The 16,311-nt window shown below is 45.4% G+C and overlaps 1 protein-coding gene across 1 annotated transcript in view; it reads right to left on the bottom strand.

Annotated features, from left to right (window-relative positions):
- Nucleotides 1-16,297, bottom strand: part of RNFT2 (ring finger protein, transmembrane 2) — a 145,476-nt gene extending 129,179 nt beyond the window's left edge. Inside the window, exons 1-2 of the mRNA XM_075341850.1 lie at nt 16,226-16,297; nt 11,248-11,347 (exon numbers count right to left, since the gene is read on the bottom strand). The gene's annotated coding sequence lies outside the window, so the exon portion shown is untranslated. The remainder of the gene's footprint in view (nt 1-11,247; nt 11,348-16,225) is intronic.
- Nucleotides 16,298-16,311: the final 14 nt, after the last annotated feature.

The raw sequence follows: 16,311 nt of genomic DNA, 5'->3' as shown, positions 1-16,311 counted from the left end.
GGGTACCTCAACCTTAACAAACACCGCCGACAAGAGTGGGGTGAGAAGGGAGCATGCTGGGGGCCCTAGTATGGGCCCTCTTTTCTTCCATCCGACATAGTCAGCAGCTGCTGCTGACTAAACAGTGGAGCTATGCGTGGATGTCTGACCTCCTTCGCACAAAGCATAAAACTGAGGAGCCCGTGATCCCACGGGGGGTGTATATGCAGAAGGGGAGGGGCCTTACACTTTTTAGTGTAATACTTTGTGTGGCCTCCGGAGGCAGTAGCTATACACCCAATCGTCTGGGTCTCCCAATGGAGCGCCGAAGAAAATATAAGCAGAAAGTGCATGAGATTTCAGAAATCATTCACTCTCCTTTATGTTGCAAAAACGCCACGTGTTAACAAATCCTTAAAGGGAACCAATCATCAGGATTTTCGTGTATAAGCTGCAGCCAGTGCAGTGCTGGCACTATCATGCACAGTGTGTACATACCATCAGGGGGCAGCTCGGGTGTTTAGGCAGCGAAATCCAACTTTATAAAGTTTGAAATTTCGTGCACTTTTTGATTGACGTGTGCACCTCTGCAGATAATGTCCGGGCGGGTTATGCAGGAGTTCCCCGCCCCCCCACCAGCCTGTTCCTCCCTCTCTCCTGATGTCCGGGCGGGTTATGCACGTGTTCCCCGCCCCCCCGCGCTGCCTGTTCCTCCCTCCCTCCGGCTGTATGTAAATATCTAATCTTCAGAAACATGGCGCCGGAGTGGGCCTCTGCGCATAGCGCTTATCTCCGGCGCCATGTTTCTGAAGCCCGCATTACACAGCTTGGTGTCTGCAGACTGCAGAACAGCTGATCGGAGGACGCGATCAGCTGTAGCTATGATGACGTGCCGCCTCAGGACACCGGGCCAGAACAGGAGCTTGCCAGCGACATCGGGGGTCAGATGAGGTAAGCTCACAATGGACTCACATGACCCCGTGACGGCAGTGCTGCGAGACCCGGTCACGTTAGTGATATCGCGTCCTCCGATCAGCTGTTCTGCAGTCTGCAGACACCAAGCTGTGTAATGCGGGCTTCAGAAACATGGCGCCGGAGATAAGCGCTATGCGCAGAGGCCCACTCCGGCGCCATGTTTCTGAAGATTAGATATTTACATACAGCTGGAGCGAGGGAGGAACAGGCAGCGCGGGGGGGCGGGGAACACGTGCATAACTCGCCCGGACATCAGGAGAGAGGGAGGAACAGGCTGGTGGGGGGGCGGGGAACTCCTGCATAACCCGCCCGGACATTATCTGCAGAGGTGCACACGTCAATCAAAAAGTGCACGAAATTTCAAACTTTATAAAGTTGGATTTCGCTGCCTAAACACCCGAGCTGCCCCCTGATGGTATGTACACACTGTGCATGATAGTGCCAGTACTGCACTGGCTGCAGCTTATACACGAAAATCCTGATGGTTGGTTCCCTTTAAGGCTCTGTGCGCACTGGGAAGTGGAATTTTCTTGAGAAAATTCCGCATGCCCTCAAAGATTACCGCACCCGCGGTAAAAAACCGCGGGAAACCGCACCCGAAAACCGCATGCGGTTTGCCGCGGTTTTACCGCGGTATTATTCGCGGTATTGCCGCGGTTTTGCCGCGTGCGGGTTGGGATGTGCTTTATTGCATTCAATGCAATAAAGCACATTGAAGAAAAAAAAAAAAAAAAAGTCATTTAATTCTGAGAGTAGATAGACAGAAGAATAGATAGAGGGATAGATAGATAGAGAGATAGATGACAGATCGCTGCATTTCCCACGGTCGGCAGTGAGTTCACATTACCGGCCGTGGGAAATGACCGGTAATTACCTCTGCTGCTTTCATTCAGCGCTGTGTCTGTGACAGTCGCGGCTGGATGGAAGCAGCGCTGGACGTCAGACCTGGATTACGCCGGAGCTTTGTTTGTCGGGGGGTTAATAAAATGGTGAACGAGGCTTGTTTGTTTTATTTAAAATAAAGGATTTTTCGGTGTCTGTGTTTTTTTTCACTTTACTTACGGGTTGATCATGTCAGCTGTCACATAGACGCTGCCATGATCAAGCCTGGGGTTAATGGCGGTGGTCCCCCATCACCATTAACCCCTTGTATTACCTTGCCACCACTGCTACACGGTGGCAAGAAGAGCCGAGGACACGCCGGTATTGTCGCATATTGCATGCGACAGTGCCGGGGCAGCTGCGGCTGATATTCTCGGCTGCCGGAGGGGGAGTGAGGCGGGGGACATTATCCCTGCCCCTCTCCCTCCCCAGCCTGAGAATACCGGGCCGCCGCTGTGTGCTTACCTCGGCTGGAAGGTAAATATACAGCGGAGCCCACGTTCTTTGTTTTCTATATTTCCGTTTTCTTTCTATGTGTGTTCTATGTGTCTGTGTCTATGTGATCTATGTGTCTGTGATGTCTGTGTCTGTGATCTGTGTGTGTTTACTCTGCACGGCTTCCTCTTCCTGTAATGACATCACTTCCCTGCAAAACCGCAAGCAAGTGATGCACATTACCGGAGGTAAACCGCAAAATACCGCAGGGAATAACGCAGGAAAACGCAGTGAACCGCACAGAATTTGCTGCCTGCGTTATTCCCTGCGGGATTTCTTGATTAACATTGAGTCAATGGAGTAAAATCCCGCAGCGATGTGCGGAAAAGAAGTGACATGCACTTGTTTTTGCTGCGGGATTCCCGCAGCAAAACATGCAGCTGTCAAATTCCGCCCAGTGCGCACAGGATTTTTTTTCTCCATAGGATTTGCTGGTGATTCACTGCAGAGATGTTATGAACATTTTCTGCAGCGAAACATGCAGCAAATCCGCGGCAAAATCCGCGAAAAATCCGGTAACTGCGCACATAGCCTTAGGCCCAGTGCACACGGTGAGTATTTGATGACTTTTTACCTCAGTATTTGTAAGTCAAAACCAGAAGTGGAGCAATCAGAGGAAAAGTGTAATAGACACACGTCACCACTTCTGTATTTATCACCCACTCCTGATTTTGGCTACAAATACTGAGGAAAAAAACTCACCGAATACTCAATGTGTGCACGTGGGCCTAAGTGGGAAAAGAAACATGTGTACAAGCCAATTTACAGACCTGCTCAGAGCAAAAATATAGAATTTAGGGCTGTATTTTTGTTTTATACTTCATTATATCAGTAAAATAACCCCAAATCTTGCATGATTTGGCAGCTTTCAGGTTGTTAATTTAGAGGGTGAACGAATTCTAGATATTTATGCCATATCTACAGGATAGAATATATACAGTGGGTACGGAAAGTATTCAGACCCCTTTACATTTTTCACTCTTTGCTTCATTGCAACCAGGGTGGATAAAAATCAATGTTTTTTTTAAAAAAATAAAAAAAATCGGATTTTTTCTATTTAAATCGGATTTTTTTGATTTAAATCGGATTTTTTGATTTAAATCGGATTTTTTTCAATAAACTGCTTTTTGAGGAAAATATTTTACCATCCAAAGGTTCTTCCATCATGAGATAAAGCTGAGTTGTTTAACTCAGTAGAATAAAGGCTGTGTATGTGTAACATTCACAATGCCATGCTCTTACAGAGGTTTCTGTAGGATTAGTGGGCAGTTTCTCTCCTATATTATCACAGACGCTCGCTTTACTTACGCAGTTCTCAAAACTGAATTTGACTCCGCAGAGGTCCCAGCCTCTTCTTCACAGCAAAAATATTACAACATGAACAGAGTTGAGAAAAATACCTTAATCCTATTGTTCTACAAAACTATGAATACAGAATCAACCCCTTCAGTGCCAAGTCCAAGAAGTTAGACAATATGTTTCTGATTGTTTGGAGTGGAATAGATCTGCACAACACAAGAAGAATGTGAATCTAAGTGTGAGGAGGAGGAAGGGCAAGCAGACAAGAAAATGAAAGTGAAACTTTGAGCACAATACTGCAGCATAGCCACAGACAGACAAGTCTGGATCTGTTTGTGTGTACGATCTGAGGTTTATTACATTCTTTCCTTATAATGGCAGCAGGCCGTAAAGGAGACCCAGTTTGGGAATATTTTAATGAAGCTCCTTCGCCTATCGGTAAGGCAGGCATGCGTGCAAAATGCAAACGATGCAACAAAGAGATGCAAGGCCTGGTGGCGCGAATGAGGCAACATCATGAGAAGTGCGGTGATGAAGATGACCAAAGAAACACTTCTGAACAGGCAGGATCTTCAGGTTGGTAAACATTTTTATTGAATCCTATTTCTAAAGACTGAACTGTCATGTGTGAGAAAAATTATATTTCTTATTATTACTGCATGTTACTGTCATTTGGAACAGTTATGAAGAAAAACAAATATTCCTTTTGGGGCAGGGGCAGTGATATGTTGTGTACAATAAGCAGAAATTGTATAATAAACAATAAAATAACAGCATTGACTTTTTTGTTTAGGGGAATTCATGGATTCTGGAAACTATCCACCTCCAAGATCACCATCATCCTGTTCTACAGTTTCAGAGTTATCCATCCAGGATAGTGCTTCATTAGCAGCAGCAGCATCATCAGACACCCACAGCCATATATCACCATCACCCAAAAGGAAGAAAAAACCTTTACCTCCTGGAACCACCATAGATAGGTTTGTGATAAGAACTAGCAGATTAGAAAAAGAGTTGATTGATGAAAAAATTGCCCAGTTTATTTATGCAACAAACTCTTCTTTCCGTCTGACTGAAAACCCACATTTCATTAATATGGTTCAGTCACAGACCAGGATACAGTCCACCCAGCAGAGCTGATGTTGCAGGGAAACTGCTGGATCAAGTGTATGACAGAGAAATGGAGGAATGTGCAACAGCTCTGGAGGGTAAAATTGTTAACCTAAGTATTGATGGGTGGAGTAATGTCCACAATGATCCTATTGTATGTGCTTGTATAACAACAGAAGAAGGTAAAGTCTTCCTTGCACAAACAACTGATACGTCAGGAAATGCACACACAGCAGAATACTTACAAGAAGTGGCAGTAAAAGCTATAACGACATGTGAACAAAAATTCAAATGTCTAGTACGCAGTTTGGTCACTGACAATGCTGCAAACGTATCCAAGATGAGAAGAGATTTAGAAGAGCAGGGAGGGAATACAAAGCTGCTAATAACATATGGTTGCAGTGCTCATTTGCTGCACCTCTTAGCCAAAGACTTAAGTGTTCCAGAAATAAAGGCTAATGTTGTTGAAATTGCTAAATACTTCCGTAATAATCATTTTGCTGCAGCAGCTCTGAAAAGGATGGGTGGAACCAAGCTAACGCTCCCACAAGATGTTAGATGGAACTCTGTGGTGGACTGTTTTGAGCAGTATATCAAAAACTGGCCTATTCTGATGACACTTTGTGAAGAAAATCGAGATAAAATAGATGGCACTGTCACGGCCAAAATCCTCAACATTGGGCTTAAGAGAAATGTTGAACATATGCTGAGCTTCCTGAAACCCATCTCTCAAGCTTTAAACAAAATACAGAAAAATGGCTGTTTTATTGCGGATGCTGTTGAAATTTGGAAGGAACTGAGTGAACACTTAAAAACAGAACTACACATGGACAGAATTAAATTACAAGCAGTAAACAAACGAATGGGACAAGCACTGACTCCAGCTCATTTTTTGGCAAATATTGTCAATATCCAATATCAGGGTCAAAACCTAAGTGCTGCGGAAGAGGAGTTAGCTATGACATGGGTATCCAGCCATCATCCATCTTTAATGCCAACTATAATAAACTTCAGAGCTAAGGGGGAACCATTCAAGAAATATATGTTTGCTGAAGATATTTTAAGGAAGGTCACACCAGTAAACTGGTGGAAGTCACTTAAGCGCTTGGATTTAGAGACTGTTCAAGTAATGATTTCACTTTTAACAGCAATAGCTTCTTCTGCAGGCGTTGAAAGAATATTCTCTTCCTTTGGACTCATTCATTCTAAATTGAGAAATCGGTTGGGACCCAATAAAGCAGGAAAGCTTGTTTTTCTTTTCCAGATTATGAATAGGAACAAAGAAGAAGATGATGATGACGACAAGTGAGCTACAGAGGACAGCAGGGACAGTAGTATTTCAGTTTTTCATGTGTCGGCTGGACTGACAGTCTAAGTTTCTTAAAATATATATATATTTTGTTTAGCCAAATTAGTTAACAAACATGGATGTTTGTTTAAGCAAATAACTTATGCTGTAATGTTGTTATTGTTTCAGTTGAATAAATCTATTTAAATTGTTATTAAGGTCAGGATTATTTTTCTTCTTCCTAAGTACAACAGAACAGTGGTGTCCAAATGTGAATGATTAACCCATTAAACTGGGGAGAAAAAAGTAATATAAAAAGTGATTCTAAGGCTGTGTGCACACGTTGCGTTTTTTACCGCGGAAACGCTGCGTTTAGAACCGCAGCGTTTCAGTGGCAAATTGCATGCGTTCAGCTTTCCCAGCAAAGTGTATGAGAAAGCCGAAAAATCAGTGCACACGCTGCGTTTCTAAACGCAGCGTTTTGGATGCCAAAAATCGGTGCGGAAAGAAAAGCAGCATGTCACTTCTTTTGTGCGGTGTGGCTGCGTTCTCTCCCCCATTGAATCAATGATGTGGGTCAGAACGCAGCTACACCGCAGTGAGCTGCTTTTTTGTTGCGGTCCGCGGGCTTTGTCAGCATGCCAGAAAGCAGGCATTTACCTGGAAGTGAGGTCAAGAGGTTTCCTGTTGACCTCACTTCCTGGCAAAGTCCTGGAAAGCCCCCGGTGTCGCCAAAGTGCCCGCCCCGACCCCCGACCCCCCTCCCGAAAATCCAACATGGCCGTGCGCACAGCAGCGCACCGGCCGCAACCTACTCCTATGATTTCTGTCGCATGTGCCTTGAGACATGCGGCAGAAAAATGCCCCCCAGGCCCTGCCAGATCACCCCCATTCCCCCCTGTATTCCCCCTTACCTGTCCAGTCGCAGCGCTGATCCCCTGCGGCCTCCTCCTCCTTCACAGCAGACGTCGGTCAGTGTGGTCACATGAGCAGAGCAGCTGACAGCCAGCACTGTGTTCAGAGAGCTGTGCTGGCTGCTCGGCACTCTGCAGCTGTGACCCGGGGAGAGTGGGTGCAGATTTTTGGCACCCACTCTCCTCAAATGGAGGGTCTGCCCTCCTAGAAAATGGGGGATACGTTCCCTGAACGTGCCCCCATATTCTAGAAGGTCCAGAGCCGACGTGGGACGTCCAAATGGATTTCTGCAGACCCATTTTTTTCACATTTTTTGATTAAATTGGTGAACGAGGGAATGATTTGGGGAGTGTTTTTTTCTAATAAAATGTTTTTTGTCATTTTTTTTTGCTTTTGTTTACTGTCAATTAGTTATGTCTGGTATCTGATAGACGCCGTGACATCACTAATTGCTGGGCTTGATGCCAGGTGACATTACACATCTGGTATCAACCACATTTATTACCCCGTTTGCCAACGCACCAGGGCGCGGGATGAGTTGGGGCGAAGCGCCAGGATTGGCGCATCTAATGGATGCGCCACTTCTGGGGCGGCTGTGGCCTGCTATTTTTAGGCTGGGAAGAGTCCAATAACCATGGCTCTTCCCACCCTGAGAATACCAGACCCCAGCTGTCAGCTTCACCTTGGCTGGTGGTCTAATTTGGGGGGACCCCACGTTATTTTTTTTTTAATTCTTTATTTATAAATAAAAAAAAAAAACTGGGGAGCCCTCCAAATTGATCACCAGACAAGATGAAGCTGCCAGCTGTGGTTTGCAGGCTACAGCTGTCTGCTTTACCCTGACTGGCTATCAAAAATAAGGGGGAACCCACGCCATTTTTTTTTGGATAAATACTAAGCTAGGCACCCTTTAGTGCCACATAAAAGGTACTAAAGGTGCCAGCTTAGAATATGCAGGCGGGGGTGGGACGTTATATATATTTGACATCCATTCATCCATTGACGCTTTTTTGGCTGTGTGCCCACAATCAGGTTTTGCAGTGGTTTGGGCGCTGAGTGTTTTCCCTGCGTCCATAACGCTGCGTTGTGCAGTAGAAGCACAGTGGAAGGATTTTTGGAGATCCCATGCCCACTGTGCTTCTTTTCTCCGCAGCATAAACTGACCGGTGGCGTGGCTTCCCGAGCCTCAGCATGTCAATTTATGCTGCGGAGACAAGAGTGTTCTCTGCAGGTAGAATAGAGCTAAAGTCCACAGCAGCCTGAACCCAAATCGTGGGCATGGGCAGCTGCGTTCTCCCGTGGACAACACTCACATCTCTGCAGGAAGGCTGACACTGTGTACTAGACGCCGTGTCGCTGGATCACGGCCACATAGCCTAAAAGTGAGAATATTGTTGCTACAGCAACATTTTGGGTGAAGTAGCTGTGGATTCAAAATGCTTAATATACTCCTGAATAAAATCCTTGAGGGGTGCAGATTCCAAAATGGGGTCACTTGTGGGGGTTTTCTGACGTATAGGTACCCAAGGGGCCCTGCTAATGTGACATGGTGCGCAAAGTTTATTTCAACTTTTCCAAAATTCAAATGGTGCTCCTTCCATTCCAAGCCCTCCCATTTATCCAAACAGAATGTGGAGAAGGAAATGACATCACAGGATTTTTTTCCAAAGGTCTGTGTTCAACCAACTTTATTAACACTGACAAGTCTTAAAAAACGCACCTAAAAAAACGCATGGAAAAACTCATGAAAAACGCATGCGTTTTCGATGCATTTTTCTCAAAAAGCATTGTTTACAATTCTCCCCTCTGCCAGAGGGTGCGTTTTTTTCCGCGCTGAAAAAAAAGCAACGAGTGCACATAGCCTAAAAATCTTCATCTACTTGCATGTTAAAGTAGCAAGAACTAGTTTAGGTAGAAACTTTGATTTAAATCACGGATTTAAATCTAGCCTTACTGACTAGTGATTTAAATCGTGATTTAAATCAGTTAGATTTAAATCAAATCCACCCTGATTGCAACCATTTGGTAAATTCAAAAAAAAGTTCATTTTTTTCCTCATTAACCCCTTCACGACTGGCCGATTTTTCGCTTTCCGTTTTTTTTTCCGCCATTCTTCTTCTGAGAGACGTAACTTTTTTATTTTTCAGTCACTATGGTCATGTGACGGCTCATTCTTTACGGAACGAGCTGCACTTTTAAATGAAACCATAAGTTTTACCATATAGTGTACTGGAAAACGGCAAACAAATTCCAAATGCAGAAAAATTGCAAAAAAAAGTGCGATAGCACTATTGTTTTTGAGATATTTTATTCACTGTGTTCTCTATATGCTAAAACTGATGTGTGGGTGTGATGCCTCAGGTCAGTGCGAGTTCGTAGACACCAAACATGTATAGGTGTATGTGGCGCCCCTGAGGCTTCCGTCGCCACAGGAACATTGCACCCCATCCAGCGGTGTGATGTCCATTCTGGGTAAGGAAAGGAGTGAACGCCGGTCCCCTGGCAAATCTACACTACACCCATTGTTAGGAACACACTGGGACCAGGGAGAGTGGCAGCAACCCTCCCATGCTGCATGCTGGGAGGGGCCGTAAGACCCATCCCTGCTCCTATAGGGTAGATCAGAGCAACTGGGGAGGTGGGAGGAGCCACCAGAGAGCAGACAGTGAGAAGAAGGAAGAAAGCTAAGGAAAGAAAGAGACGCTTCCTGGTGAAGATCCTGGGACTCAGAGGGTCCAGGTGACACCAAGCAGAGAGAAGAAGGGATTCCAGGGCCACGGATAGCTTTGAGCTTTGGTGGCCTGTTCCACAAGAACCACCCACCATGGCCACGGAGTCAGGCCCCGCCACCACTGACGACCCACGGACTAGTCCGGCCCGTCACCGGGTGTCCCATAGCCCTGGGGTGGGCGAGTCATGTACTTTTATATAAGGGGTTAAAAAAATAAATAAATCAGACGTTTGTCCGAAAAAAGTGGCGCATGTTTTACGCTATATTCCGTGACCCGTAGCATTCTCATTTTTCGGGATCTATGGCTCAGTGGTGGCTTATTTTTTGCGTCTCGAGCTGACGTTTTTTAACGGTACCATTTTTGCGCAGATGCTACATTTTGATTGCCTGTTATTGCATTTTGCGCAAAAGCTGTTGCAACAAAAAAGCGTAATTTTAGCGTTTGGAATTTTTTTGCCGCTACGCCGTTTACTGATCAGATTAATTGATTTTATATTTTGAGAGATTGGGCATTTCTGAACGCGCCGATACCAAATGTGTGTATATTTTTTATTTTTTTAACCCATTAATTTTCAATGGGGAGAAAGGGGGGTGATTTGAACTTTTAGTTTTTTTAAAACTTTTTTTACTTTTTTTTTTTATTTTACTAGTCCCCCTAGGGGGCTATAGCGATCAGCATTCCAATTGCTCTGCCCTATCTGCTGATCGCAGCTACACAGCTGTAAACAGCATATACGCTCACTTTCTGCTTCACTCGGCTCCGGGCCGAGTGAAACTGAAAGTAGTTCATGTGTGGTACAGGAGTCATCACATGACCCTGTGCTACCATGACAACCACCGGAAGTCACGTGATCATGTCACGTGACTTCCGGTATCGGGCAGAAAGTAAAAGTTTACGGCGATTGCCGTTATAATGGCGCTGTCACATATTGACAGCTCCATTTAAGGGGTTAAATGAAACGGCACGAGCAGATAACGATTCTGCTCGTGCCTAGCAGGCACACATCTCAGCTGTGAAAATCAGCTGAGATGTGTGCCAAGCGCGGCATGCTGCCTGCGGCAGACCGCGGGCAGTAACATTATGACCACTAGGACGTAATATTACTGCCCGCGGTCGTTAAGGGGTTAATGTACACTCTGCACTCCATCCTAACAGAAAAAAATAGAAATGTAGAAATGTATCAATTATTTTAAAGAAGAAAACCTGAAATATCACATGGTCATAAGTATTCAGACCCTTTGCTCAGTATTAAGTAGAAGCACTTTAGATCATTGTATTTGTGGGATGTGCGATCCATGTCTTTTTCTCTTTATAGTGTGTTACTGGAGAAGATGCTCGTGAGTACAGTTTATCTTATTACTTTCACACTGGAAATTCAAAATAATAAATCCTGGAAACCGTTAACTATCAGGGGGTATTAAAAATTCTATAAACTGAAGGCCATCAATGTTGGTTTTCCAGGTAAACTCTCTTGCTCGATCGGACACTGGGCGAAAATAAATGTATCAGTCTAGCATCCAGCAAGCATCATGCAATTGTCCTTCTCTTATTACAGGGACTCGTGCACATTACCTGCTGGCTGTTCAGTGCAGCAGGCGCCAGGATCTTCTCCACACCTGATGTCAGATACGAGACATATCCTGCCCCCAAAACGATATTGCTTAAAATCATCCTAATATCACAAAAAGACAAAGAGTAAAGCAGTCTATGTTATTTGCTGATTTGTGATATTTACTTAAAAGTGAATTAAAAAATATTAGTAATTTTTCATTATTTTTAGCAATTAAATAGGAATAAAAAAATCTGCCTTATTTTCCCTCTAGAATACAGGTACATAGAAATGCACTGGTATATACAGATGTATCTCTATGTACCTGTATAACCTGCTTGTGGGTTCAGAGCTTGCACTGCATATACATGCACAGAAAATCTTCTCTACCTGTCAATGCAGGCTGTGGCTCACAGTTTTAGGCCTCTGCCACACTTTCGTGACAAAACCTAACGTTTTTGTCACGTACGTGTTAAAGGGGTGGTTTTGTCCCCGTGTGCTGTGTTTATGGCACGTACTTGTTCTCCGTGTGTTATACGTAATAACACACGGAGAACGGAAAGCCTCGCCTTACCTGATTCTTCCGGAGATGTCTGCGGTGCTGATTCACAGTTTCCAGCACAGGCCACGCCCCGCTGACGCTGCTTCCGTCCCCCAGTGAAGAAGAAGCGTTCTTCAAATTCACTGGGGGACGGATGCAGGGAACAGCCGCGGCAGAGACTGCAGGGACGGTGGAGGTGAGTTTGTGTTTTTTTTATTTTTAACCTGACACGTTTGTTTCTCCGGCGCGTGTCACACGGACCCGCATCCACACTACATCCGTGTGCGGGCTCTGTGACATCCGTGCTGCCAGAGAAACACTGACATGTCAGCGTATGGAACTCACGGACACACGTAAGTACGGAACGGACACACGTTCCATTCCGAAATACTTACGTGTGTCCAAAACATTAGGATTACCTATGGCCACGTGTGTACGTGTCTCCGGTACGTGTAAAAAAAGGCAAACACATACCGGAGGCATGGGAGTGTGACGGAGGCCTTAGCTGCTGCCTGCAATGAGGCAGGTTGTGGGTTCGATATCACGGAGAGAACATATCACAAGTAAAGAAGAGAATTGCTTTATTAATGTATGTGCAGAGATGTCAGCCCCACCCTCGAGGATGAGAAGTAACCGAACAATGAAGACCTTGCCGGAGAGGGTGAGTGGAGGTCGCGACAGAGCCCAGTCCTGTCAGGGCTGCACCCTAAAATCAGGACTGTCCGGCTGAATCCGAGGTGGTTGGGAATGACTGGAGCTCAGCCCTATTCACACATCAGTTTTCTGGAGTATGAGAAAAACGGACTGAGTTTTATCAGATTTGTGGCAGCGTTTGATCAGTTTTTTCACTGAAGAGAGGAAAAATAAAGTTTCTTTACCTTCTCCTATCAGTCAGAGAAAAAAGGGCAGCCCGCGAATGGCATCTGAGTGCTGCAGAGGTTTTCCACGGACCCATAGACTTGCATTGCTGATTTTGATCCAACCCGTGAACCAAATAGGTCTCCGCAAGTTAGCACTTGATTCAAGGAAAAAAAAAATAAATCTGACATTTGAACAGCCCCTTAGGCCACGTGGAGTATGTAATGACTTTTTACCTCAGTATTGTTAGTCAAAACCAGGAGTGGGACAGTCAGAGGAGAAGTGTAATAGACACACGTCACCACTTCTGGTTTTATCACCCACTCCTGATTTTGGCTACAATTCCTGAGGTAAAAAACACACTAAATACTCAATGTGTGCTCAGGGCCTCAGACTATCACAACTACAGGGGCTATTCTTGAAAAACACAAATGACAGTCGAAAGAAAAAACAAAAAATTGATGTGTGAATGGACTTTTAGGCTGAGAAGGAAATTGGAAGCCGGTAATAGAGTGGCACTTTTGCTTTGCGCTACTAAATGACTTCTATTCTCATAGCTACAGGAGCACCCCATGATTCTATAGCATCTGCTCTCTGTGGATGACTTTCTTCTGATACTCAAATACCTCTATAAGGCCCTGTGCGCACTGGAAAACGGAATTTTCTTAAGAAAATTCCGCAGGGTCTGAAAGATTACCACACCCGCTGTAAAAAAACGCGGCAAACCGCACCCGAAAACCGCATGCGGTTTGACGTGGTTTGCTGCGGTTTTACCACGGTATTGTTCGCAGTATTGCCGCGTGCGGGTTGGTACATGTATTTTAATGCATTCAATGCAATAAAGCACATTGAAGAAGAAAAAAAAAATAGTGTCAAAAAGCTGTCACATAGACGCTGCCATGATCAAGCCTGGACTTAAATGGCAGCGATCCGCTGTCATTTAACTCATTATTACCTGGATAGTCACCGCATCACGGCATCTGGAAGAGCCGGGGACACTCTGGGACTGCCGCATAATGGATGCGACAGTCCCGGGGCAGCTGTGGCTGATATTCTCGGCTGCAGGAGGTGGGAGGGAGGAGGGGGCATTAACCCTGGCCCTCGCCCTCCCCAGCCTGAGAATACCGGGCCGCCGCTGTGTGCTTACCTCGGCTGGAAGGTAAAAATACAGCGGAGCCCACGTGCTTTTTTTTCTAGATGTCCGTTTGATTTGTATGTGTATTCTATATGTCTGTGTGTGTGTGTGTGTTTTCTCTGTCTGTCTGTGATATGTGTGTGTGTTTACTCTCTGCTCCGCTTCCTCTTCCTGTCTTAATGACATCACTTCCCTGCAAACCGCAGGCAGCGATGAACATTATGTCCCGAAACCGCAAAATACCGGAGGGAATAACGCAGGAAAACACAATGAACTGCACAGAATTTGCTGCCTGCATTATTCCCTGCGGGATTTCACTATAATATGGCAGTCAATGGAGTGAAATCCCGCAGCGACGTGCGGAAAAGAAGTGACATGCAATTGTTTTTGCTGCGGGAATCCCACAGCAAAACATGCAGCTGTCAAATTCCGCATAGTGCGCACAGCATTTTTTTCCCCATAGGTTTTGCTGGTGATTCACTGCAGAGATGTCATGAACATAACATGCAGCAAAACCGCAGGAAATCCGCGGCAAAAAACGGCAAGTGCGCACAGGGCCTAAGGGGTTTGTCCATAATATAGGGATGGTCATCAGTATCAGACACACAGCACCCCCACTAACCAGAAGTATCACACCGCAGCCTGTGACTCCGCCCAGTGGCCGTTTTTGGGTACTGCAGCTCATTTAAAATTACCACAAAACAAAGCTGCACTAATCCTAAACCTGTGTAAAATACAGTATATCAGAAAAGTGAGTACACCCCTCATCTTGTAAATATTTCATTAGATTTTTTCATAGGACAACACTGAAGATATCACACTTTGATACAATGTAAAGCAGTCAGTGTAAAGCTTGTATAACGGTGTAAATGTGTTGTGCCCTCCAAATAACTCAAGACACAGCCATTAATGAAGTGAGTACACCCCTAAATGAAAATTGTAAAATTGTGCCCATATTTTGTGTGGCCGCCATTATTTTCAAGCACTGCCTTCAGTCACTTAGGCATGGAGTTCACAAGAGCTTCACAGGAACTGCTGGAATCCTTTTCCATCCTCTATGATGACATCACGGAGCTGGTGGATGTTAGAGACCTTACCCTCCTCCACTTACTTTTTGAGGAAGCCCCAGAGATGCTCAATAGAGATTAGGTCTGGAAACATCCTTGGCCAGTCCAGCACCATTACCCAAGGCGATGGTCATCTTGGAGGTGTGTTTGAGGTTGTTACATTGGAATATGAAGGGAGGGATTAATGCTCTGCTTCAGTGTGTCACAGTACATGTTTGCATTCATGGTTCCCTCAATGAACTGTAGCTCCCCACAGCCGGCAGCACTCATGCAGCCCCAAACCATGACCCTCCAACCATCATGCCTGACTGTAGGCAGGACCCACTTGTCTTTGTTCTCCTCACCTGGTTGCCACCATACAATCTTGACACCATCTGAACCAAATAAGTTTATCTTGGTCTCCTCAGACCACAAGACATGGTTCCAGTAATCCATGTCCTTAGCTCGATTGTCTTCAGCAAACTGTTTGCAGGCTTTCTTTTGCTTCATTTTACAAGAGGCTTCTTCTGGGATGACAGGCATTCAGATCAATTTGATGTAGTGTGCAGCATATGGTCCGAGCACGACAGGCTGACCTTATGGGTGTACTCACTTTTGTTGCCAGTGGTTTAAACATTAATGGCTGTGTATTGAGTTATTTAGAGGGCACCATATTACACCGTTATACAAGCTGTGCACAGACTACATTGTATCAAAGTGTCAGATCTTCTGTGTTGTCCCATGAAAAGATATAATAAAAATATTTACACAAATGTGAGGGGTGTACTCACTTTTGGCTGCTGCACCCTGGATGGAGTCGCACAGGGAGCCTTGCTCAGTGTTTACACCCGGCCCTGACAATGGCTGATTGGTGTCGGACCCCCACAGATCTGGCATTGATGACTTATCACATGACATGTACGATTTATTTGAAAGAATTGTATAAAATGAAAGCAGTTGTACCCCCTGACTGATCTAGAGGTGGCGTCCGGCCACGGATCTGTCACTGCTGCAGCCGATCGCTACAGGTGACAGGTTAACCCCACTGGAGGTCACTGCTGCAGACAATGACTGGCTGCAGTGGTCACGCCTGTGTCAGGACCCTGAGGATCACTGCGGGGACTGAAATCTTCAGCAGGGAGGAACCAGGGGAGGTTGTTTCTTATTCTATAGCATTATTTTTTGTTTTTATTCTTTCATTTAAATAAATGAAAAATCCCTTCAATTACAATGCAGTCCACCAGAGAAGATGCCGGTGACTTCCCGACCTCTGAGACTCCTATATCACCTCTTATTACAGATCTCTAGCATGTCACCCTTCCAGCCTCCCCTGGCTGATAACAGAGGACAATTGCGTGGCCATTGAGGCTCGCGCGTTCCTTCTGGTGCGTGTATGGATGGAGCCTCCCGCATCCTCTCACCTGGTCTTGGACCGGATGACGTCACCGCTGTGAGCAGACGCCGGGTGCACACTCATTCGCTTCCGGGTCATTGTTGCGACAGGTCA

The sequence above is a fragment of the Anomaloglossus baeobatrachus genome, chromosome 1, assembly GCF_048569485.1.
Source record: "Anomaloglossus baeobatrachus isolate aAnoBae1 chromosome 1, aAnoBae1.hap1, whole genome shotgun sequence".
Lineage (NCBI taxonomy): Eukaryota > Metazoa > Chordata > Amphibia > Anura > Aromobatidae > Anomaloglossus > Anomaloglossus baeobatrachus.
The sequence above is the reverse complement of the archived record's forward strand: the minus strand, read 5'-3'. Positions and strand labels throughout refer to the sequence as shown.